The 25036-nt window shown below is 39.3% G+C and overlaps 1 long non-coding RNA gene across 1 annotated transcript in view; it reads right to left on the bottom strand.

Annotated features, from left to right (window-relative positions):
• LOC135176791 (uncharacterized) overlaps positions 1-25036 on the bottom strand; it is a 129239-nt gene that overhangs the window by 6500 nt on the left and 97703 nt on the right. The window contains exon 6 of the long non-coding RNA XR_010302822.1: positions 2040-2146. This is a non-coding gene — a long non-coding RNA (uncharacterized LOC135176791). The remainder of the gene's footprint in view (positions 1-2039; positions 2147-25036) is intronic.

The following is a 25036-nucleotide window of genomic DNA, read 5'->3' as shown; positions in this document are numbered from 1 at the left end:
TTTGCAGTGGATTTCAAAGCAACCTTCTCTATACATGCAACTGCAATTCAGGATAGATGTCTTGCACTGCTTTTTCAATGCTGTTAAAACGTCGAGGTGCTAAGTGATCAGATACAACTTGCACTGAAACTAGTGCACATTCTTTAGATCCAGCACTTCCACTGTAGCTAACAGACATCTAAATCAGTCTTTTACCTTGAGTAGGTCTTTTCCTCACTTGCTATTAACTATGCTGATAAACAACAGCTGATGTCACAGATTTATCACAGCATTAATGTGGTCACTTTGTGTTCCTTCTTGCCCTTTCCTTTGCTGGAAAACATGCTAAACAGAGAACAGAGGTCACTCAAGACTTGTGACTTGGATAGGCAAAAAGCGAATGCTCATCAGGGAAGAACAGAACTGAGGATGGGAGAAAACTGTATAGACTCTGTTTTCATTGAAAACAGGAGTACAGAGGCTGGAGCAGGGAGTTGGGAGAAATTCTGGAGACTGGGCTTTCCTATCATACTTCTGTGAAAGAAATATGAGGAAAAAGTCCTTAGCCCTTCTTTCCTTCCCACAGCAACTGCTGTGCTTCAAACTACAACCTTATCCTTATCAGCTCTAGCAGCCAGTTAAGTCCTAATAGTTCTTGTCCTGGTAACAGATACAGCTGTGTATGGTTATTTTACTGCCCTGTCTACCAGCTGCCATAGATGACTGTTTCCTTCACATTATGGTTAAGGTAGTCTTTGAAGAGATGTGGCAGAAGCATTTATGTTTGGAGGGCAGTTTCTATACTCTAGGAACCAACTGGCTTAGATTAACAGCATTAGTAGCAAACATGCTGCTCTCTGTCAGGTAAGAATTTCAGAATTCTGGTATTGTTTTTAACCCTTTTAAAACAGGGGGAAGATTACTTTGTTACCACTAAATTTCTGATGTCATCATTTTTCACTAAGTTTGAACCATTAGATTCAAGCCTAGTCCAATTTTACTCAGTTTGGTGCTCTCCTAGTCCATAGCTTGGTACTCTGTTACTGATAGGTGTATGGCTAAAGAATCTCTCAAGAAAATTTTCTAATCTAACTACAGTTTCTCAAGAGAAACTTTAACAACAGGTTCAGATGTTATGTTTAAGACAAAGACACTGTTACGAAGGGAAATTAATGTGAGATGGTATTTTCTCCAAAATTAATAATTTTGATATTCAGAACTTTTGCCACCCCTGAACAGTAATTTTAATAACATTCAGGTTCTTATATGGTCATGGAAACATTCTATGGATAATATCTAGATCTAGTAAAAACCAGCAAAATACATAACTACTAATTGAACCAGAAGAGAAGATTTCCATGGTCAAATGCCGCTTGCGGTCGATACACTGCTTGCCCACAAGATGGGCTCAAGGATCTCTTTCTGCTTATGGCAGAAGGCAATGGGAGAATTACAAAGAGGCCTTAAGTATTTGCTCACAAAATTATTATTACCGACTCCTGGGGCTAGTCACAGTCCCAGACAGTGCCCAAACACTCTCAGGGAACTCTGTCTTGTTGGCTGCTGAGACTTGATTCTTCTCGAGCTTCTGAGGAAAGAAGGCAGACAATCTCGCACCTTGTCTCCTGGCTCTTCTGGATGATCTGTGTATCTCCAGGACTTCTAGTTTTAGCAGGAGACTTTCAGGTGCAGGCAGGATGTCTTGCAATGTGCAGTCTCAGCATGATGTCACACTGGCTACACGGGCTGATTGCGTGGAGGCATCTAGAGTTTGTTCCTGGTAAACTTGTGACAGTGGAGGTTCCAGGCAAACAGTAAGGCAGTAAGCAATGGTGACAGGCAGCAGCAGGCATGAAGACAATGGCAGAGCATGTAGTTTACCTGCGTATCTCCTTTTATCAATGTGGGCTGAGATCAGTGGGCCTTTGGACACAGAATAGCCCATCAGAATGGCAGTTAGCCAAACTTTATCATATTAGGCAAAGACACAGGCTTGCTTTACCCAAATTTGGGAAAAGCATAGGCCTTGCACAAGGCAGGCACAAGCTAAGCATGTGTACCTTGTTTATCACCAAATCTGGGCAGGCCAGAGTCCTTAGACATAGTGGATCCAGGTTCTTTTGTCTTCTTTCACATGGTTGCTTCTCTCATGGAGAAATAAAATAATCTAGAAGGGATAAAAAGGTAAAGAATCAAGTGATAACTCTGCAATGAGACATGGTCCTCTACTAAGATCTGTTTATTCTAGGTACTCAGTCCAGATTCAGATTTACATCAAGATAAACTCAGACCACAATTTGTCTAGGCCTACTTTAGACTTATATTCTATCTTAATTCACTGTACCTTACTGTTGACCAGGAAGTTAGATATTTGCCCTGATATCAAACACGAAAAGTTTCAAATCCACCTTTCACACAATGCTTAGGACAATACTTTAATTAACTTCAGCAAACAGCATAACTAAAAATAAATCCCAGATTTCATACTATAGATCAGAAAGCAATTAATCCACATATTTCCTCTTTTCCATATATGCTTAATCATCATCAGTGAGCTTTACAGGAATGTAAACTGATGTTTCTGACCTTTTGATAATAGGGAGCACCTTTGAATCAAGCCTTTTTATCTAACTAGTCATAGAATGTCAGCTAAAAGCTTTTCTTCCAAACTTCCCCAAAATTACATACATTGAATATTTCTGATCAAATTGATGCATCTGCTCATAGTGTAAAAGTAAGGCTGTGAATAACTGTTTTTAAGGTACAATAAAGCTCCTAATTACTCTTACAATGTTTCTCAAAAAATCATTATTAAACGTGGTTACAGTTTGGATTTTAGTGAGTCCTCCCTCCTGGGGGTTCACATGGCCCTTCCCAAACCTCACATCTATAGCTCAGCATTCCCTTTAGTAAAACGTAAGTCATTTTGCTGTCTTTACTGAGTTAATATCAGTAAAAAGCAACAGCTTTTGGGTTGATGCTAGCTGATGCAGCAACAAAGTTAGGATGCTGCCTTATTTAGTCTTTATTCAGATTTCAGGGCATGTATGATGTTGTTTGATCCTGCTGGAATATTTATTTTGTCAGATATTGGGATTTCCTTAATTGTTCACAGGGCTACAAAGGTTTCCTAGAAAATTCAAAGCTGGCCCTGAGCGTCTATTTACTGAACTCACATTTGAGCTAGACAGTGTGAGAGGATTCTCTTCCCACAGTCAGCAGTTTCAGCTGTTACAGTTTCATCAGTAATCTGAAGGCATGTAATGTTTTCTTCTGGAGCAATGGGACTTTGTGAGATTAGCTTTACATACATACATATATTCACATATATAAATGACAGTAGAGGAGCATTTGAATTAGTACTGTTTGTATTTTCTTGTGTTCCTCTACAGGCACAGGCAATAAGAAGGCATCTCAATGAAAGCTGAAGTTTTGATATGATAAATGGCTGTGTGAGCTAGGTCTCTAGATAAACAACCAATATAGTGAGGTCCACATTGAATATGAATCTTTGGTAATTGTGTTTATGCAACATTTTGTAATACTTATTATCCTCTGAGATTGAGTGTCAATGTTTCTTCCAATAAAACCAAGCTAACAAATTGCATTTTTCATTTTCAGCTGATCTTCTACGCTTAAGAAGCTGCTCACATTACTGTTTCCTCTGTTCAGGCAACTGAAACCATTTTCCATAGAGTTCTTCTATTCCAATATTTCTTTTGAGTCAAACCCAAAATTGTTTAGAAAGGTTTTTTTTTAGTTATCATTTGTTTTGTTTACTTTTTAAAACGTGTCTCCAGAGGGAGAAGATCCTGTAATGGATACACTATTTTTATAGTGGGAGACAAGTTCAAATTCATTCTCTGCCAGATCCATAACAGAGATTCTCAGTCCTTTTCTTCAGCAGGACTTAAATCACTAGACTGACTGTATTTCTTTCATTCTCCCACACTACAGCCAAATAAAATTTTATTCATGCTTCTCTAAGGAATTTTTTTCAGTGAAAGAGATACAGAAGGGTACAGAAGTAAATGTTGGTTTGGGAAAGTAAGTTCAGAACTTCCTGAGCCTTCTATTCCCCAGAGTTTTGTTATACTTTCACTTTTATCAGTTTGTACCATGTTTTTTAAAACAAATATAGCATCTGTAAAATCAGTTACAAATCCACAGAATGTAGCCTTCAAAACTTCATTCTCTTTAACTGGAGACTGTACAATTTGTTTTTTTAGAAGGCACTTCACTGGGGCCCATTAATATTGGGCACAGATGAGCCACTGAAAGAATACATTGAAAGGTGTAGGCTCTTTGCTGTAGCTGTCCTGGTGCTCAGTCTTAGCAGCTTAAGCTTCATTACTAGTAGGATTAATGTCAAACAGAACTCAACAAGGTACAACAAGTAACTAACATCTGGAAGAGCTATTCCAGTAATTCCAGTTCTTTGGCAGTTGCCAAACTAGAGCTAACATGAAGTGGAGCTTCTCCTTGCACAATATATGGGGTCAAGATATTAGCATGAGCCAATATCTATATTTTGTGTTCCCTAGTTTTTCCACAGTTCTCAAGAATCCACTTATCTAATCAGATGTCACAAACAATAAGGCTCATTTTTGTATTTATCACAAAGTTGAATTCAAAACTGGAGGATCTTAAGAGTGCTCACATGAATGAACCTGTACTGACCTCTGATGGCTGTGAATGTGTATGAAACATACTCCTGCAATTGTGCTTCCTCAGGAGCTCTAGTGCCCTAATTAAAATAATGTAGACATGAGAAGAAAAAAGGTGGTTTTGAGATGGAAACCAAACGATTTATAAGGGAATCTTGGGATTAGTTTTGCTCTGCACCATAATTTTCTCTTGAAAGCACAGTGAAAATATACTCTAGCCAAGTATCTGCAAAAAAGATTATTTCTAGAGGAGACTCCTGTATTTCTCTCACTCAGATCCTTAGAAATTTTACCAGAAGTTTTTATTAAAACATCTGTCCAACTTATTCCTTCTTATAAGTGAGTTTATATTTCTGATCATAGGGCAGAGAACACATTGAATGTAAAAAAAAAAAAACCACTGTGTTTTTATAGCTGCTGAATTCACAATACACTGTGTAAGACTCAGTTCCTAGCACTGCTAAACTGAGAGAAGCACATGAATTTCAATCACTATCCTTACAGTAGAAACTCTCTTGTTTCTTTGGAATGGGCCCACCTGGGCTATCAAAATGATGGCAGGGCAGGGGGGGGAATCCACCTTTATTCTGGCAAGATTTTCTCCCAAGGAATTGTCTCTGAGGCAAAATCTAACAAATTCTAGAGTTTTATCCAAGAGTCTTTCAGCCTCTTAAGCAGAAATATCTCTACTAAAAAAATCCCCAAGAAACTGTAACAGATGAGAAGGTAGCTTAAAGAAGTCCTAAAAGGCTGACAAAAGAGCTTTGAGAACGAAACAAGCAAATGCCTAGGTTCTCTGTCTGCAGGAATGATCTACAAACCAAACCTCTACTTGAGCCTCTACCAAAGATCACAGAAAACAAAGTATCTAGGTTTCAAGGCAGTCCAAAAGCTCACGAAAGTACAATAGCAGAAGTAGAATATAGTGTATATTATCAAAATATCTTTTTTTCCCCCCTGACAGCAGTGCACCACTAAGTTTCCAAGAAAAATCAGCTGGTCATCAGCACAGAGCTCCTTTCTGAAAACTGCTCTGTGAAAGTGCCATGTGGTTCCTCTATACATCCAGGGTCACATTTGCTGAGTTGGGTGACAAGAGGTACAAAATAAAAAGTGAGGATTTATTCTCTATGCTTAGCTGGAATGGTGGAGGAGCAAGAGGTGTTATTTCTTCTTAGTTCACTTTACAGAATGGGACATAAGGGTGGTGATAAGAGAAGCGCTTTGTATATGATAATTTCTTATCACTTTAACCTGTGTTTCCTTGAATACGCAGAGAGATTCATGTGACTGGAACTTTTGGTCCTGAAGTAATTCACTTCAGTGCTTCAGCTGAATGCGATATTCAATATCGCAATACACACTGGCTGCGTTGGGAAATATGTCCAATCCCTAAACCAAGCAAATAACAGCAACAACACCACAAAACAACAACAAAACAGGCAAAATACAAAGTTGATCTGTATCAAGGTCTTAAAAATATTTATAAAACATTGTTCCTGAACTTTCAGCATCACAGTGTTTGCAGAGATCCAGTAATAAGAAATTTGAGCCAAGTAATAGATCCTCACTTCAATTCCACTAAACTAAACCTCTGTTAGTGTTGGGATTCAGTGTAGAAACTGGCATGTCTTTCTTTTTCTCAGGCTGAGTTAAACGTGGATGTTCACACACATTTGCTTCTGCCAGCTGAGTTTCCACAGAAGATAGCACCAGCAATATTTAAAATTAAAAGAGAAAGAAAAAAACACCCTTTTGGCCTCTATAATCAGTTTGAAAATTTTTTGGTCTTAAAGTTGAGTCCAAAGTCATTCGCTTAAACAGAAAAATTCCCACTTATTTTGGTGGGCACTGAACCAGGTCCTTGGAACTCAGAAGCACAGATGGGAACCTGAAACCAACTACACCATTTCCAACTTGTTGGGTAGTCTGACTTTTCACAATTTTCTTTTGCCCTACTTTGGAGAAAAATCTATAATCTTGAAATACTAAACAGACTGGCAATTCTGAAATGCCTTTGATAATTTGATATGAAACCTAAAAATATAGCATCATATTCTGCCAAAATAAAAGGAAATGAGAAAGACTAAAGTAAATAATAAAATGCAAACAATTTGATTTTTTAAAGAACATTTACAAACATATCTGTCAACGGCAGAGCTGGGATGGAAATAGTCCTGAAAAAAAATTATTCTTTTGATGAAACAACATTTTTCCAAAGGAAGTATAAAGGCAACAGTCTTGGCACAGTAATTCTGATACCCTAGCCTGCCAAGAGCCTTCACTGAATTACAAAGGTTCAGTTCTTCTGCAAGGAAAGGGAAAGGAAGATTTTATACTAATTCATTGATGATACCCCAAGCCCATTAAAAGACTGATTCAATATTTGCTTTAAATTAGAGGAACCTCATTACTACACCATTTGCCTATACAGGAAGAAAGATTGAACTTGTCAGACAACATTTGAATCCTTTGGGAAAGCTCTTACCAATCACAACTAGTTGGACCCTGATAATGAATAAAGCATCCTTACTGAAAAAAACCTTAAGCATAAAGTGGTCATTGAGGAAAACACAAGCCATTGAGGAAAAACTCCCAGAAAAGACATAGCATCCACCCTTCTACAAGGCTTTTCATGCTGCCAGAGAAGTGGGCTTTGGCAAAATCAAGAACCTTTGTTGTCTGATGCATCAAAGACTTTTGTAACATGCTGAAATATCACTACTTGTGAGCTTTAAACACAAGCAGGTCTGATTCTGTGTAAGAAAGGATAAAGTGGTCATGAAATTTAGGTTTTTGAGAGGCAGGTCACATTATGTCTATAAACTGAGTGAGAAAATACATGGCTTGCTTAGTACAGCACAGCACTTGGATGAAGTCTAAAAGCAATAGGAAAGGTACTCATTTGCAAGTGAAGAAATGGAATATTCTGACTCAAGATGGTTTCTTTTGCCTGAGAACTGTTGAAAAGCTGTGTGGTGGCACTTCCAAACCTGCTCATGCACACACAGTAAGCACTGGTGGACAGCATGCCTTTGAAGCCTGCTCTCACATAGATATATTTCAACATCCAAAATTACAGTAATTTCTTACTTTAAAAGCATGTTAAAGTGCCCTGAGAATGCAGTGGGTAAACACACACACACACATATATATACACACACACACATAATTGAATTATAGAACTGTTTGTGTTGGAAAAGATCTAAAAGACCATCTAGTTCAACTTCCTGCTGTGGGCAGGGAGACCTCCTGCTAGATCATATTGCCCAAATATTCATCCAACTTGGCTTTCAACACTTCCAGGGTTGGAGCCTCCACAACTTCTCTCAGAAGACCATTCCAGTGCCTTACCACCCTCACAGTAAATAATTTCTTCTTAATGTCTAATCTAAATTGAGGTTCATCCAAGTTTGAAGCCACTTTGTCTTCTCACTAAATGCCTCTGTAAAAAAAGTCCTTCTGCAACTATCCTGTAGGTTCCCTTCAAATACTGGAAGGCTTCTAGAAGATCTCTCCAGAGCCTTTTCTTCTCTATGCAAAACAACCCCATCTCTCTTGGCATGTCTTCATAGGAGAGGTGCTCCAGGCTTCTGATCATCTTCATGGTCTTCCTCCAGACCTGCTTTAACAGTTATATGTCCTTTGTCTTCTGGGCTCCAGCGACCTCTGTAGACCTTCTTTTTGTCCTGAAGAGTGTCTTGGACTGCCTTTTTCATCCATCTATTTCACCTGGAGATTTGGTTGCTGTCTTTGTTGGAACACGTCATTCCTGGGCTTGGAGGAGGTAATCCTTGAATAACAACCAGATTTCTTGGGCCACACTAGAACTTTATCCCATGTTACTCCTTCTAGCAGATCTCCGAGGAGGCCAAAGTCTGCTCTGAAATGGTAAGGTTCAGGGCAGTGAGCTTATGGCACATCATTCTTGTTGCCCTAAAGATCCTGAACTCCTCCATTTCACAGTCTAGATACCGGAATTACTGGAATGTCCTTAATACTGAGAATGACTTTTACAATCTCAAAACGTAACAAACATCTTGGGTCAGATAATCTTGTGTCAGCTTGATCAAATTGCTTTTCCAGCAAAGTGTCATAACTGTATTGCAGAACATAATAATCACAGTTAATTTTCTGGGATAATTACATAATCAGAAAGAAAATTGGCCAATTTATCAAAGACTTGGTTATTTTTGAGAGCATTATGCTGAATACAGTTTCCACTTACTTGAATTTTTGTTTGTGAACTGCCACTGTTAGCACAGATTTAATGCCATTACAACAGTGGCTCTGATCAAATCTATACCTAAAACTAAAACTTTTTGAAATAAGCTAAACCTTATTTTAAAATTAAATGAAGAAAAAACTAAATTCATTCTGATGGAATGGAATATTCTTCAGCTTAGCAGTAGGCTTTTCTTGGAAAGGACTGGGCACTCATCAACTTCTTTACTCTCTTCAGCAGAAAAAATCTTGCCGATATTGTATTTTCTAGAAATACATGAAGGTATTAGAACTGAAATACTTTGCGGGCCTCAAAATTATGGTTAGTATTTGTGCTGTTAGAAAGCAAGGCCAAGTACTACAAAGTTCTTCATAAGACTCTCTTCAGGGCACTTGATGAGACTTAACCAGAACGTGGGCTGTTTGGAGATGTCAAGAGAGGTACGCAGGTGAACTTTTAGGGACAGAGGTGAGAGATGTTTCCAAGTTAGGGAAGCAAGAGATATCAATCAGTGTTAGCACCTAAAACAACCCAGTGTAACTTCTTTAATAGCACAGTCAGGAAATTCTGGATGCAGAGGAAACAATTTTTTTATCTGATTTTTTTTTCCAATGATTGTTTGCCATTGTATGGTTAAATGAAGAAGGTGAGAGGCTCAGGAACAGGGTCAGGATCCTGACCTATTAATTAATGTTTAACAGAAGATAAAAGCAATTAACTAACAAAGATGAGATAGTGAGTTTGTCTAAGTGCAAGAAAGTCAGAAAAGTCTCAGGCTGCCACTCTGGAGCAGAAAGATAAGTTATGCAGAGATACAAGATCCTGTTCCCATGTTAAGGACATCTGCTTCAGTGGAGGGTAGATGACATGGGCACAGGAAGCCCACAGATGGATAAACACTTTGGAAGTATCTAAATCTGATCAGGTACATCTAGTAAGGAGAACAGCAAGATGCCACACATAAATGAATCAAATTGAAATACACAATTGAGTAATGAAGCAGGAGAAGGAAGATGACTGCTTGCCTATGGGAAAAGATAAATTACTTCCAAGACTCCATAATCTCCATACCAAGGTAACCTAGGAGTGCTGCAGTTAAAACCATTCAGTCCTCAAGATGTGCTGTATTTTAGATGGGGCAATTAGCACACACAAGGTTGCGTGAGGTTTTAGAATAACACATGAACAAACAAAAGAAGACAAAGGATGAGCAGTGTCAGAGTATGTCAATTTTACTGCAAGATAAATGCAGCTAAATCAGCTTTAGGCAGTTGAACAGTGCTTGCAAGCTAAAGTGTCTCACCTTCATGATGTTTTACCTTTGGAAGGCTAAGGTGTATTAGTTACCCTGGGGTTAAAGAGAAAAGAACAACAAAAACCAGGAGCTGTTTTAGCCACAGTGAAGACATGTAGTCAGTTTAATTTATTGTAAGGTAAGCACAAAGGTTGTGTCTAGAAGAAAATATAGTACTCACCTTACCTAGCCAGAAGCAAATACCTCTAATGTAACCTCCCCTTTGGTATCTGTGGTGACATAATCCACATTTGTTATCTTGCTCTAACAAACTCTCCTATCTTGAGCAACAAAGCCAAAATCTTTTATTTTCATTTGGGGGTCAAAAGCAAAGCTTGGAGAAGGTTATTAACAGAATCAAACATACTTGGAACTGCCAGGAACTGTGGTGTTCTGTTTAAAAAGTGGTTTGGTTTTGTACCAACATTTCTGAGGGTTTTGCTTTTGTTATCAGTAAACATAATGCAGCTGTTATCATAGAGCTGTTCTAGTTGAAAGAGACCACCAAGATCATTGAGACCAGACATCCACCTAGCACCACTATGGTCATTAAACCATTGTCCTGAAGTGACTTATGCACATATTTCTTGAACACCTCTAGGGACAGTGACTCTACTGCCTCTGTGGCAAACTTGTTCCAATGCCTAGCCACTTTTTCAGGAAATATATTTTTTCTAATGGCCAATCTAAACCTCCCCTGGCACAATTTCAGGCCATTTCCTCTTCTTCTATCACCTGGTACTGAAGAAAAGAGGAGACTGACCCCCACCTCACAACAACCTCCTTTCAAGCAGTTGTAAAGGGCAATGAGGTCTCCCCTCAGCATCCTCCTCTCCAGACTAAACAGTCCCAGTTCCCTTAGCCACTTTCCATAAGACCTGTTGTCTAGACCTTTCACCAGTTTTGTTGTCTTAAACCGTCTTCTGTTGAAACTGGTTTACCTCTCCCTTGTCTTCAATGCAAATTGATACACTAACTTCCATATCCCACTCCAAAATGCTTCTGAAAATGAAGTTATTTAGGCAGGATATAACTTGCACCACCCACTGAGGTTAAGGATCAGTGTCTCCTGGAAGCAAATACCCCCAAACAGAAGCAGTCAGCATTTTCAAAACTGGGTCATTTAAATTAAATGGAGAAATCCAGGCTTTAGAGATTAAAATGGAAACAAACTCATGCAATTCATATTAAATACAACATAAAATCAGAAGCAGACTAGACCTTTTTTTGTTACAATTTGCTGACTAACGAATAATAAAACCTTAAACAGCAGAAAGGCCAGCTCCTCTTAATAGTGCACAAGCTGTCAGGCATCTCCCCTGAAATGGTGTAACCCTTTTCTTCTGTCCTTGTACAGAATGGCAGAACCAGCAAAGATGGAAGAGATCACTGAGATCATCAAGTCCAGCCTATAGCCTAACACCATGACATCAGTTAAACCATGCCACCAACTGCCACATCAAATTTTCTCACCTTCAGAGATAAGGAATCCACCAACTTCCTGGGTAGTCCATTCCAGTGCCTAATCACCTCTAGGGCCCTTGCATTCAGTTAAGAACACAGTTTATCCACAAAATGATATAAGGATTACTGCTGTTTTAATAGTTGTGTATACAGAGACTGAGATACCTTCTCAGATTAAGTGTTCATTGAGTTTGGATCTGGAGCACAAGATTTACTTATACACATTATGAACATTTTTGTCTATCAAGGGTATGCGGTCATATCAAAGAACCATTCTGATCTTCTGCCAGGGGGTACAGAATTTGTAATTAATACATTCTGCCCATGTAATTTACAAACACTCAGAAAGTTACCACCTGAGTGCCAGGCATTCAGCTCACAGTGAGATCTATAGGGATGTTAACAAGCTGGCCTGCCCAGCTGGTCCTCTTGTCCTTCTAGCTGGATCAGTTTGCTATCAGCTTATTTAGAACATAGTATTAACACGCTGCTGACAACATATGGGATAAATACATCACAATCAGAAGCCATCACTGTCTAAGACAAATTACAATCAGCAGAGGAATTCAGAGTATGGAACTTGTGATTATCACAGGGAACCCAGAGGTCAAATCCTCCGAGTTTGCAAACAATTTGAGTACATCCACCAAAGCAATCATGTCAAATATTCACAATGTTTATCTGTCACAAAATTTGTGATCAACTACTATAAACTTCTGCTCCATTATTTAACAAAACTAGTTATCTGGACAAGTCCAGTGACGAGCGAGTCCCAGATCCTGTGCTTGGGTCACAACAACCCTGTGCAATGCTGCAGGCTTAGGGGAAAGTGGCTGGAAAACTGCCCTTCATAATGGGACCTGGGTGTGCTGCTTGACAAGTGGCTGAAACATGAGCCAGCAGTGTGCTCAGGTGGCCAAGACAGCCAACAACATCCTGGTCTGAAATAGTGTGGCCAGCAGGAGTAGGTATGTGAACGTGCCTCTATGCTCAGCACTGGTGAGGTTGCACCTTAAGTACTGTGCTCACTTTTGGGCCCCTCACCACAAGCTATACATTGAGTTGCCTAGAGAAAGGCAAAAAGTCTGGTGGAGCACCTGGATAAAAGTATTTATGAGAAGCAGCTAGGAGAACTGGGATTGTTTAGTATGGAGGATGCTGAGTGGAGATGCTGTAGTGAGATAGGTGTCAGTGTCTTCTCCCTGTATCTAGTGATAGAAGAAAAAAAATAGTTTTGAGTGGTGCCAGGGGAGGCTTAGATTGGATATTAGGAAAAAACCCATTTATGGAAAGGGTGGTCAGCTGCCCAGTGAAGGTGGTGGGGTCACCATCCCTAGAGATGTTCATGAAATGTCTGGACATGGCACTTCAGGACATAGTTTAGTGGACACAGCAGCATTGGGTTGATGGTTGTACTTGATGACCTTAGAGACCTTTTCCAGCTGAAACAGAATTGATTCTATGTTAAGATAAGAAGTGTGTTTGCTCTCCCCAAGCAGTGGACCATTGCTGAATCTCTCATTTTTTGATGGCAGACGACTATGTAGTCCTGTGGCAGAAAATTATTACTTGGCAAAAGACATGGAAAACCTTTGCACAACCAGTAGCATGCTGATTACAAAGCCTTGCCTGCTCCCCAGGTGTCTGCAACACCACTAGGACACGTTTTCATACGTGTGTCTTTCCTTTCCAATGGACTTATTATGCTCAGGATGAATTTAAACTGTCCACAAATACCACCTGCTTTTGCAATGAATTTCTAGCTCCTTTCTGGGCTACTGGTAGCTCCCACTGGGATCTGGAAACCAAGCATGTTGCTGTGCAGTCCAACAGATGGCTGTCTTGCATTTCTTTCCATTACAACCACATTTACTTCAGAGAAACAACTCTCACTGTTCTCTGGAATCTATTTTCCATCCTGATTTTACATGATTTTGCAAAAAGAAGGAATGGGCAGTTCTCTAAACCCTTCCACCTGCTCTATGGGGGATATTTTAACAATGACATAAATACTGCACTGCTTAAATACAATACTGCTATACTAAACATTGTTTTATTTTCTCTTTAGGCCTCGTCAATCACAACATTGGATATTTTCCTACATTCATTCTAACCTTTTCAGTCTATCTACACTTAGCATAATTAAAACAATAAATGCACACAGGTAAAATCATCATTCAACATAACTAGGTAAGAGCACCTCGTCTGCCTTCAGAAATATGATCCAACTGTTCTATCTGGACTTAAAAATGCATAAGTCAGAAGTTATTTTTAGATCACGACCAGACTTGGCTAAAATCCACAAAACTCCCCCAACAAAACAGTGGATGATTTTTTCATAAGCACTGTCAGCTCATTCAAATATTCTTTGTGGCTTATAATTACTAATTTTATATGCATATCTTCATGACAATTGTTTTTGTCCTGAAGATGTTTATGAATCCAAAATACTTTAGAGATAGTCAGTGAATAGTTTTCCATACTGAAAAGTAACATTGCAGGTCATTATATATGGTTTTGGTTGTTTTTTTAACAAACTAAATTGTCAAACTATAGTGTAGAAACAAAAGACTGCTCTAAGCAGGCAAATCAATTGCCTGGAAAAATATCAACTTATAAAGGAATCAGTAGAAGGGGGCAGTTAACAAGAAAAAACCCCAACTTTGTATTTTTTTTTCCATTGGCAAGAGTTAGAAGAAATTTTGAGCAATTAACACGTTCATAGAACATGTGATCTGTTCAGAAACAAGACAAAAGGGAAAAGAAGGTTAAGCAGTGCAATAGTTCATCATTAATAACACTGAACATACTGAGTCCATCATGGACAGATTTACAATTAATCACCATTGTCAGAGTAAAATACCCCCTTATTCTTCAAGAGTAAAACACAAATCAGATTTCATTCTGGACAACTCCATTGTTCAATAGCCATAATAAACACAACTTGAAAGAGTATTCAGTTCAGAGCAGCAACCAGAAGTGCTAAATACAAACTGAAAGCTGTTGCTGACAAATACTTGCATGGATATTAGTTTGAATTCAGTTTTGCCTGTATTCACATTTATGACTGATGGTCCACAGAAAACATGCATATTAGACATAACACTAGCAAGCATTTCCATGCTGGTCGCTTGAAAACATATCAACATTTCTTCTTCATGGCCCTCCACTCACAGAAAGCTTTGTGGAAGAATCCTTCCTGCCCCATTCTTTAGCCAAAAGCAATAGTATTTTGGATTTGGAGCACATTCTTGGAGCTTCACAGAATCTGCACTCCAATGTAAGTGTTATGGTGATATGACAGAGATTTATTTAAAAATAAATATAGCTTATTAAATTTTATATCAAAAAATCTCACCATAATACTTAATTTTTAATAATAGGTTTGTTGCAAAGGTAATGAAAGACATTAGCAAACATATAACAAACATTAAACTATTAGAACTGGAAAGTGGTTCTTGCAATTGATTATGCTGCTTGCCCATTAGAGGGACTTGAGAAGCTCCTTCCTGCTTAAGGCAGAAGGCACTTGGATTAAATTAGAGAGGTTTTGAGTATTTACTCACAACATAGTATCTCTGGATTCTGCAGGCTAACTACAGTTTCCAAACAGTACCCAAACACTTGAAGGGAGCTTTGTCAGTGCCTTCTCAGCCACTAAGGCTTACAGATCTTGCCAGGCTCTAATAGGGTACCGGGAGAGAGGCAGATGATCTCTGACCTGGTCCTGGTTCCTCTTTGACTTTTGCATGGAGGCTTGCAGACGTGCAAGCAGGATGTCTTGAGGACGTGCAGATGGTCAAAATGTCATGCTGGCTACGTGAGCCTATTGTGTGAAACTTGAGGCACAACAAGTTTCCAGGTAGATAAACCCAAAATTCAGGGCTTGTTATTATGTAGTAGGCAGAATATTGCAGGATGCAATGGCAGAGAGCGATGAAACAGAAGCAATGACAGAAGCACAGAGAGAGAGCATGATAAGACAGAGCACATGGTGTTTGCCTGCTTACCTCTTTTTATCCATGCAGCCCAAAACTAATAGCTCTCTTTGCCACAGATTAGCCAACCAGAATGGCAGTTTGCCAAACCTGACCATGTTAGGTCAAGTCAGGGCTTATTTTTACCTTTTTAGGGCAGAACACAAACACATGTATAAACATGTGTGAGTACCCTGTTTAGAAGAGAGAAGAGACATGGAGGCACCAGGCCTTAGTCTTTCTTTCCTGTGGTGCTTTTCCTAAAAGCAGGAGGGAGAGCAGAAAACACGTTTCGACAATATTTAAGCCTATTTTGGCCTTCCATGACCATAAGCAAAGGTCAAAAAAAAGCATGCTCTGTCCTTTTAGGAAATGCATGCAACACAATTTGAAACATAGAATTTAGGAAGAGAATCCAGAGGGAAAAATAACGACATAGGACAATATGATAGCAATTTATCACTAGAATTCTTACAGATACAGACAGATTATATGACCACAGCTGAAAACCAATTAGGGATTTTAATTCTATTTTCAATTATTTATGACTTTTTTTTTCACTCAAACCTACTCTCTCAGAAAGTAGACAGTCTAGACTAAAATTAGGTTTAATGTAAATATTGCTAGTGGAAAAAATACAATCAGTGCACATAAAACCAGTTTCAAATTCACTATTCCAAGATAAAAAAAACCTAGAATTTGGATTTTTTTTTTTAATATCTCAGCCATTAAAAGAACAGAAACATGATCACATGACTAGCATGTCAAATCAAATAAACTACTGCTTCCTCTTAACAGATGTCCAAGGAAATGTATAGCTCAAACTTACTCAGGAAACCATTCTGAACAACAAGTAGATCAAAACAGATGGAAAAAAAACCAACTACTAGCTACAACTTCTGCTTTTGCTTACCATAACACACCATGCTTCAGTATGCAGTTGCTGGTCCTATGAAACTGTTCTATCAGTTGAAAGAGAATGACAATGATACAGCAATAAGTAAAAGGCTTCACTTTTTCCTGTCATAACAGAAATAAGTATCTATGGTCGCTTACTGTGGAGAGAGTTCACATAGTACCAATTCCTTGTCTTGCCTTTTCCCTTGCTCTTGGCAGGGGATCTCTTCTGATTTTGTAGAGGGTAAACATTAAGATGAGGCCAGTGGATGGGGCCAGAATGATTATTTTGTTGGATGTCTTTGTCCACAGTCTTTCACCAAAGCCCAGTCTCCCCAAGTTGCCAAAGACTGAGAGGGCAGTGATGAAAAGCATGGACCTCAACAGCCCACCAGGATGGTTTAGTCACTCAGAGAAAGCCTGATGCTGGCAAGTGTCATGGAGGCAGAGAATTAATGTGGTAGAGTCAGAAATTATAAAAATAGAATTCTTTTATTTCCCTGAAAATCCCACTCCAAAACTATATATAAAACTATGGAAAAGGTAGAGATTTAGGAAGTCAGGAAGTGGACAAAGCTAAGCTACAAACACAGCCTTACCCCACTATAAATCAGACTGAGCGGAGAATCTAAGGGAACAACAAACTTTACTTACAGAGGTGAGACAGATATTTGGCTATGATCCCTTGCTGGATTTCTCTGCAGCTTGGCTGCCTTCTGATGCTAAAAGCAACATCAAATAATCTAGAATCATGCAGTAGAAGTCCAAAGTGGATCGAAAAAGTGACAATCTCAGAAGTGTCTCAAGACATAACAAGACAGAGATTTTTGGAAGCGACACTGCCTCAGCAGTGGCAAGGGAGAGCCAAGCTGCTAGGGTCTCCCTAGTTCAGAGTGGCAGCCAGGAAATCGACTGCAATACAGTCTAAGAGTAGCTGGGTCTGGGTGCCACTGGCAACTCTCTCTCAAATGGACTCCAGGACTTGCCAGTTTGCAAATTTGCACAGAATAGTGCAAAAGTGAGAACAATCCAAAAGCAGGGATGGTGTAAAAACCAAGAGCTATGTAAAAGGTAGGAGCCATCCAAAAGCGGGGATGGTCCAAGATGGGAACTCAGTCATGGCAGGAGCTCTATTGAGATGGGGACCTGTCCTGTCTGGAGCTCTGCCAAGGCAGGAACACTGTGCCTTTTTCCCTTGCTCTATTTATGCCTGTCTAGACAAAAAGTCCATTTGATATTTTATACTGGATGCAAAAAACCCAGTCAACCACCAGCCTGACTCCTAACATGGGTTTCCACACTGGTCAGTACATGAAAAAGCACCTTTTGCTGTTCCCCCTTCGAGCCCGTGCGCTTTTTTACTTTCCCCATTCAAACCTGGGGTTTGGGGGGAGACAGGGGGAAGGAAGGAATTTGGAGTGCTCCAGAACAGCAGGACATCTACATCCTTGTGAAGAAGAGTGGGCAGAAGATGAGGGATGTGTCACTTAGGGCAGTCATGGTATCCCTGAAGACCTGTTTCATTAATTGCACCCTGACGCTTCATCCTACAAGAACATTTGGGAACAGGAGAGTGAATAATGAATCCCTGGGTTGAACCAGCATATCTGGTTTTATAACCCTGTGCTCCCCTGAGAGGAACTCACATTTCTTCTGTGGATAGAGAGAAGACAATCTTGCCTTTGCTTTGATGCTAGTGTGTAGTTTTTGAAAGCATATACTCCATAACAAGTTTTTCATCTGCTATCATCAATGGCCAATTTTTTTTTTTTTTTTTGTGTAGCACTAAGAAGAAATCAATGGCCAACTTTTTAAGGGAAAAATATCTAGCCTGTATCTCTATGACAGCAGAACATACTAAAAGACAATGTATTTGTGAAGTGAAACAAGCACAGCTAAATTGTTCCAGATTTGATAGCTGACACAAGCTCATCGTCTAGGGGGAAGTTTATGGTTTATGTAAGTCCTTGCACAGTGGGGCCTCACAAAGCAAATACCAATCCAATCTTTCCTGAGAACCAATCTCTTTTCAGACTCTCAGCAACTCTTAAAATGTATGATGTCATTACCTTCCATACAGCAGCCTTCTTTCTAGTATGACTTGTTAAAAAAATTATCTATACCAAAGACTACTTTCTAGAGTCACAATGCTGGGAATTGTTCACACTACTTGGTTCTGCTGAAGTTGCATGCCCTTTACAGACACTCATCTCCATCTGTGGCTGACACAGTGATATAGTAGCCAAAAAGTAACTTCTGGCTTTGTCTGTGGAGATGGGTAAAGTTCTGCAAGTCTTCGCTATAAGTACATTCAAGAAGGTACTATGGAGAGGGGCACTATGGGATGTTGCCAGGACCCCTATCAATAGAAGTACTTACTCTTTCCAGTTAACATGGACATTATCAATAGCTCCTTCTAAACAGGTTACAAACTGTGTTTACAGCTAACACATTCATAATGGAGTTATTGGACCATTTACTGTTACTTTACAGAATCACAGAAATATCCAGGTTGGAAAAGACCCTCAGGATCATCAAGTCCAACCTAGAACCCTACTATACAAGATTTGCCTTAAACCATACCCCTAAGCACCACATCCAAATGACCCTTCAACACATCCAGGGTTGGTGACTCAACCACCTCCCTGGGCAGGTCATTCCAGTGCTTGAACACTCCCTCTGTGAAAATTTTTTTCCTAATGTCCAAACTAAACCTACCCAGTCTCAGCTTGAGGCCACTGCTTCTTGTTCTGTCTCCAATTACCTGTGATAAGAAACCACAACCAACCTCTCCACAATGTCCCTCCAGGTAGTTGTAGACAGCAATGAGGTCTCCCCTCAGCCTCTTTTTCAAACTAACCATCCCCAGCTGCCTTGGTCACTCCTGATAAGATTTATTCTCTAGGCCCTTCCCTAGCTTTGTTTCCCTTCTCTGGACCCCCTCCAGCACCTCCACATCTCTATTCTTTGTGGTGGTCAAAACTGAACACAATACTCAAGGTGTGGCCTTACCAAAGCTGAGTACAAGAGGGCAATCACCTCCCTGCTCCTGTTGGCCACAACATTTTTAATCTCAGCCAGGACTCCTGTGTGATTGCAAAAAAAGTCATGCCATCCCTTTGTATCAGAGTTGCCAGATGTGAAACAGAGCAATAAAGCCTTCCAACCCTTGACTTCTTGTCTGGGTCTACATAGGTTAAAACTTTATCTCCTGTATTTCTGATCACCATGCTTGAAGGAATCAAGTCTAATCATGAATTACTCTTGCATGGAGTAACCCCCACAGACACAATGGCAATTAGTGAGGCCAACACCAGGTAAAGAGCTAACAGGGCAGCTGTCAGACATGCTGCTCTGGGAGCAGTATGATTCTATACATTTGCACAGACCCCCTCAGTTTTAACATCTGTGGATTAGAAGTAGCTGATCTGTGACAGCAAAGAACTCTGAACACACTGGTGCAGTTTTCCAAGAAACCATCTCTGGTTTTCTCTCTTCTGTGCTGCAGCCCTGACATCTCCTTTGTTAAAGAGAGGACATCCTTCATCCCTCTCTCTCCACACACAAGTGTTTTACAAGCTGATTCTGTGGTTAACAGAAGCTGACAGAAGAAGGTTTTTATGCTGTGCAACAGTATTCACTGCCACTCAAAGAGAAGATACTTCAAGGGCAGCCTGCTCTGATTTAGCACAACTATTGCTTTGCCAAACAGAACAGATGACTTGCAGCAGTGACACCATTTCCTGCTTGGGGTCTTTCAGCTAGACTCTTAACTTCTATCTTGTGTCATGTTTGAAGATTAATAGGTATCTTAGCCAGCAGTGGTCTCTCTGATTTAAACACAAACACACTCAGTGGAGAACAGAGAGCCCAAATGAGGTGGGTGGGGAAAGCTGATAGGCTTTGAATGAAGTGTGGCCTGTTAATATCTGCAAAAACAGAACAAGAAATACATAAAACTAAATTAGAGCTCTATTAAAAATAAATTAACAGCTTCTGCAAACAAAATTAAATCTAAGATAATTATTCTAATACCAGGGTCTCTGTTGAGCACTAAAGCTTAATTTTTTTCTTGTATTTGATCAAGGCATCTATTAATTAAAAATATTTATACAAGGTAGAGACTTGACAGGAATACTCTGTGCAGATGTTCTTAAGGGAGATGCTTCTGTTAATCAGCTATTTTAGAAGAAAATGCCTCTAGTCTATTCAATGAAGACAGGACTGTACTTCAATAAATCTTATTTAAGGCTTGCTGTGGCTAGAACTGGATGGAGTAGGCTGCTTTCTACAGATGATATAATACACTTCCTGTTGTTTAGTTATCTTGTACAGAAAAATAAACCTTATTTTCCCTTTCTCTTTTACCTTCCTTTCACTTTTACTGGATTGTTAAACATCCAGGTACAAAAGCAGAAGACCTGATTATGCATGAATGTATTGTACAAATGAGGAGGACAAAGCTAAACACACATTCAATAGCATGTATGAAAATGTTACTGGAATTTGAGGCAGGTACAAAGCAATATCATGTGCCATTAATGAGACTATTCCAAGTAATTCTGATGATATTATGATTCTATTTTCATCCAGTACCACAAAGGAAACAGCATTTTGAAAAAATAATTGTTAATTGTTACGCAGCTCTCTAGGGCTCTAACTCTTTCAGGATTTTCCTCCTTGGTCCATTCCCTCCCTCCTTTTTTCCCTTTTTTCTTCCCTTCTCATCTTTTTTTAACACAAGCAGTGCTATGAAAACAGAGAGGATTAGAAGTTGTCATTGCAAGGTTGTTGGTTTTGTCTTTCTGCATTGCCTAGTTTGAATTCTGTGTGAGGCACCTGTTGAGAGCAAATCAACAGGAAGGTCACAAACGGTCTTCTATTGTATGTCTACCTTTTTAAGCCAGTTAGGAACTTGCTGCTTTGCAACACAGGAATAAATGCTGGAAAGGAAAGCAACCATGCTAACACTATTCCAATATGTGAAAGGTGTGTGAATTGTGTAGGGTCCTTGAACAAAAGTTAATCTTGACGTCCTGCTGCTTATATTGCCATAATTAACTCTGGCTGGTGATGGCAGGACTCTCAATTCATGATACCAGTTAAGTAAGCTATAGTCAAACTTACCCACCATTGCTGCTGAGGTGTTGCATGAAGAGAAATGAGCTCTGCAAAAGAGCACTTAGAGAAGCAAACACAAAGTGATGTATGGATGTAGCTTTCTGAAAGCTCTGATAAAAAGACCTGGCCATGCAGTCCGTTATGCTTAGCAAGTCAAGGATGGGTGGCTTAAAAAGCAAGTGGTGAAAGCATTAAACTGCTAAAAATTGGAATGGTGGACAGCCTAGGACTTTGATTTAGTGATCTGATTCTTCTGTTGCTATGATATAACACTGTAGATGGCCATGTGAGAACAGCAATAAATGCTGGGAGGCCCTTCCCTTTTTCAATCCAGCTTCAGTGCTATCAAAGGAGAAGACAGGTGAAGAAGTCAAGTGAACTCTGGTCTAAGAAACATTTTTTATAAGAAAGGGGAATTTAAAAAAATGCTTTTTAAACACATGACTTGATATATACTATAGCTCATGAGAATGTTTGGCTCCCCATGGCCTTTAAAAAATTACATCTGGATTTAATGTGATCTGTTTCTCAGCAACACTGCCTGTTTCTTCAACAATACAGTATACATGCAAGACTACTGCACTTGCCTGAGAAATAAGAACACAAACTCAATGCCCTCCTCGGGACAGTGAATGCATTCTGACTCTGAAGTTACATTCATCCCATACTGAATTTTATGGCAAAGCTTCCATTGGTAAGACTTTTCTTAGTTATTTCAATATTTGAGGAGAAAAATGTTACAACTCAATCTGTCTTAATTTTATTTATCCTTAAGGAACATTCCAATAACCTGTAATTATAAACATCAGTTAAAATCTCATCAGTTTTCCATCTAGAAGAACAGCTTCAAATGTTGGTTAATCAGATGACATTTTCCTTAAAGAGAGCAACTTCCCAATGTCAGAGGTGCTATACGTACTGCCTTAAAGAGAGCAACTTCCCAATGTCAGAGGTGCTATACGTACTGCCTTAAAGAGAGCAACTTCCCAATGTCAGAGGTGCTATACGTACTGCCTTAAAGAGAGCAACTTCCCAATGTCAGAGGTGCTATACGTACTGCCTTAAAGAGAGCAACTTCCCAATGTCAGAGGTGCTATACGTACTGCCTTAAAGAGAGCAACTTCCCAATGTCAGAGGTGCTATACGTACTGCCTTAAAAGAGAGCAACTTCCCAATGTCAGAGGTGCTATATGTACTGCCTTAAAAGAGAGCAACTTCCCAATGTCAGAGGTGCTATACGTACTGCCTTAAAGAGAGCAACTTCCCAATGTCAGAGGTGCTATAAGTACTGGTATGGTAGGAACATATATTTTGCAGATTCAAGAGATTATTCTGGTAATAACTCCTAAACTTCTAACATTTGCACATCATAAACATATAGCATGAACTGGTCTATCTCCCAGACACTTCATCTAACAATAAATTCTGACGATACTGACATATTGAGCAGCAAAGAAAAATAGACAATAGGAAAAAAAAAATCTCAATCTGTCTCTAAATATGCGTGGACTGGCATTATTAATATTTTTCTTCAGTTCCATTGATGGGCATCGCGCTGCAAGTAATATACAGTGCCAGCTCATCAGCTCATGTATTTTGGCATCTTTTTGACAAAGTAGATCTATGTAAGTTACTTCCCCTGGGTAAGAATCTGACCCAAAGTTTAGACAAGACATTGCTTTGCTAAACTTACAATGTAAAGAGGATGGTAGCATAGCAGGCAAAAGCCTCCTTGTGAAGATAGAAACGAAGACAACTGTGGTCTGTCAGCACAGGTGAGAGAAGAGAGGCTGAAGAACAGCATAATAATGATAAATACCAGAATGTGATTTCATCATCCAGAGAAGACTGAGGCTTCTTGCTGGCCATTTTACAATTCTCATGCCTGACTTGTTTACTGATGGAAATGTTTGCCAAGGAACTTTGGAAAAATAGTGACATATGAACAATCTGTTACGGCATATTGTAGTGGTAGTGTTTGTGCTGCTATAGTTACTAAGCTTTCAGCATTTTTGTAATTTGTCTTGAAAAAGCTGGAACTTGGCAAGAAATTTTTGGGTGCCTCTATCTTCAAATCAGATGGTTTTCATATTTTCTGTTACACTGCTGTAAATGTCTTTTTTTTTTAATATATGAAGAAAAAATCCAAAGATATGCTGTGTCAAGGAAAAGGAAAAAGTGTGCTCAGCTGAAGATGAACCAGAAGGTGGGAAAAACCCCAAATGTGTTGCAAGATGAGGAGAAAGAGGTGCAACTTCTTTTCAAGGTGAGAAGAGTGTTTACAGGATGCTTACAGGTCTTATGTAATCACAAAATTAATCAGACTATGTAAAAAGGCCTTGGGATTTTTACTGTTTGGTTTCAGATCTTACAGTGATGTCTCACTTCAATGGTAGTTTTCTGTACACGACAGTAGCTTGACTCAAATCCCTGGGTTTCAGTGTGTTCGTTCAACGGACTTCATAGAGATCAAATCAGTGCTCTCTCAGAGTATAAACTACTTGTGTTTTAACTGAGGACATAAAATGGATACCAGAAAGTGAAAGGGCTGTACAAGGAAGACAAGACAGGATAAATTCTACAATCAGCAACACCACCTTAACAGACTGAATAAAGGAAAACATGAAATTCCTGCTTCTGTCTGAGCAAGATGATGTACCTCTGCTGGCCTCACACTGATCTACAAGATATATTTGCATTGCATAATAAGTCTAGATCAGAAGCTCCTGTATGAGTACTTGAATTGTAATGCTGTGGTGGACAGAGAGCTACATACCAGAATTGAGGACTGTACAAGCATAGCAGACATCTCTTGGAAAGAAGTCCAGAGAGGATCTGAAGGAACAGCAAAAGAGAGAAAGGGAACAAACTCCAAAAATATTGGTAAGAAATCCAACAACAAGGAGAAAAAAAATGCCATAAAAATATTGGCCGTGAGGAAAGCTGGGAATTGTTAATTGTGGCCAAAATATGGCTGTTACGTTATTCCATTTGGAAACCTTTCCTGTTCCTTGGGCTCCATATATAAGCAGTCCCCATTACTCCTAAATGGATATCAAATATCAAGTTTCAGTCAGAGGAATAAAACTCCCTGAACTACATCCCACGCAGAACATCCTACACTTCTGCCAGGCATCATCCTAAACACACAGAAAATCTTATCTGACACATGTAAGCTTAATAAGGCACTTAGGTAGCGTTATGGAAGTCTTCTCTGCTTGAACAGCATGCCTTATCACAATTCTGTAACAATTTTCTTGACACTTTGAACTTTCCATAGGTCTTTTTTTCAGAGAGTGAAAGGCTGAAGAAAGAGTACTACAGTGCTTGTGATGAACCTGATTATAACATTTATTCTGTGCAACTTGGGGAAGAAAGTATATAGATAATTCTGTTTGCTTTTAACATTTTG

This window comes from Pogoniulus pusillus, chromosome 7 (genome assembly GCF_015220805.1).
Source record: "Pogoniulus pusillus isolate bPogPus1 chromosome 7, bPogPus1.pri, whole genome shotgun sequence".
NCBI classification, from domain to species: Eukaryota; Metazoa; Chordata; class Aves; order Piciformes; family Lybiidae; genus Pogoniulus; species Pogoniulus pusillus.
Note: the sequence above shows the minus strand (reverse complement) of the source record. Positions and strands in the feature narration are given on the sequence as shown.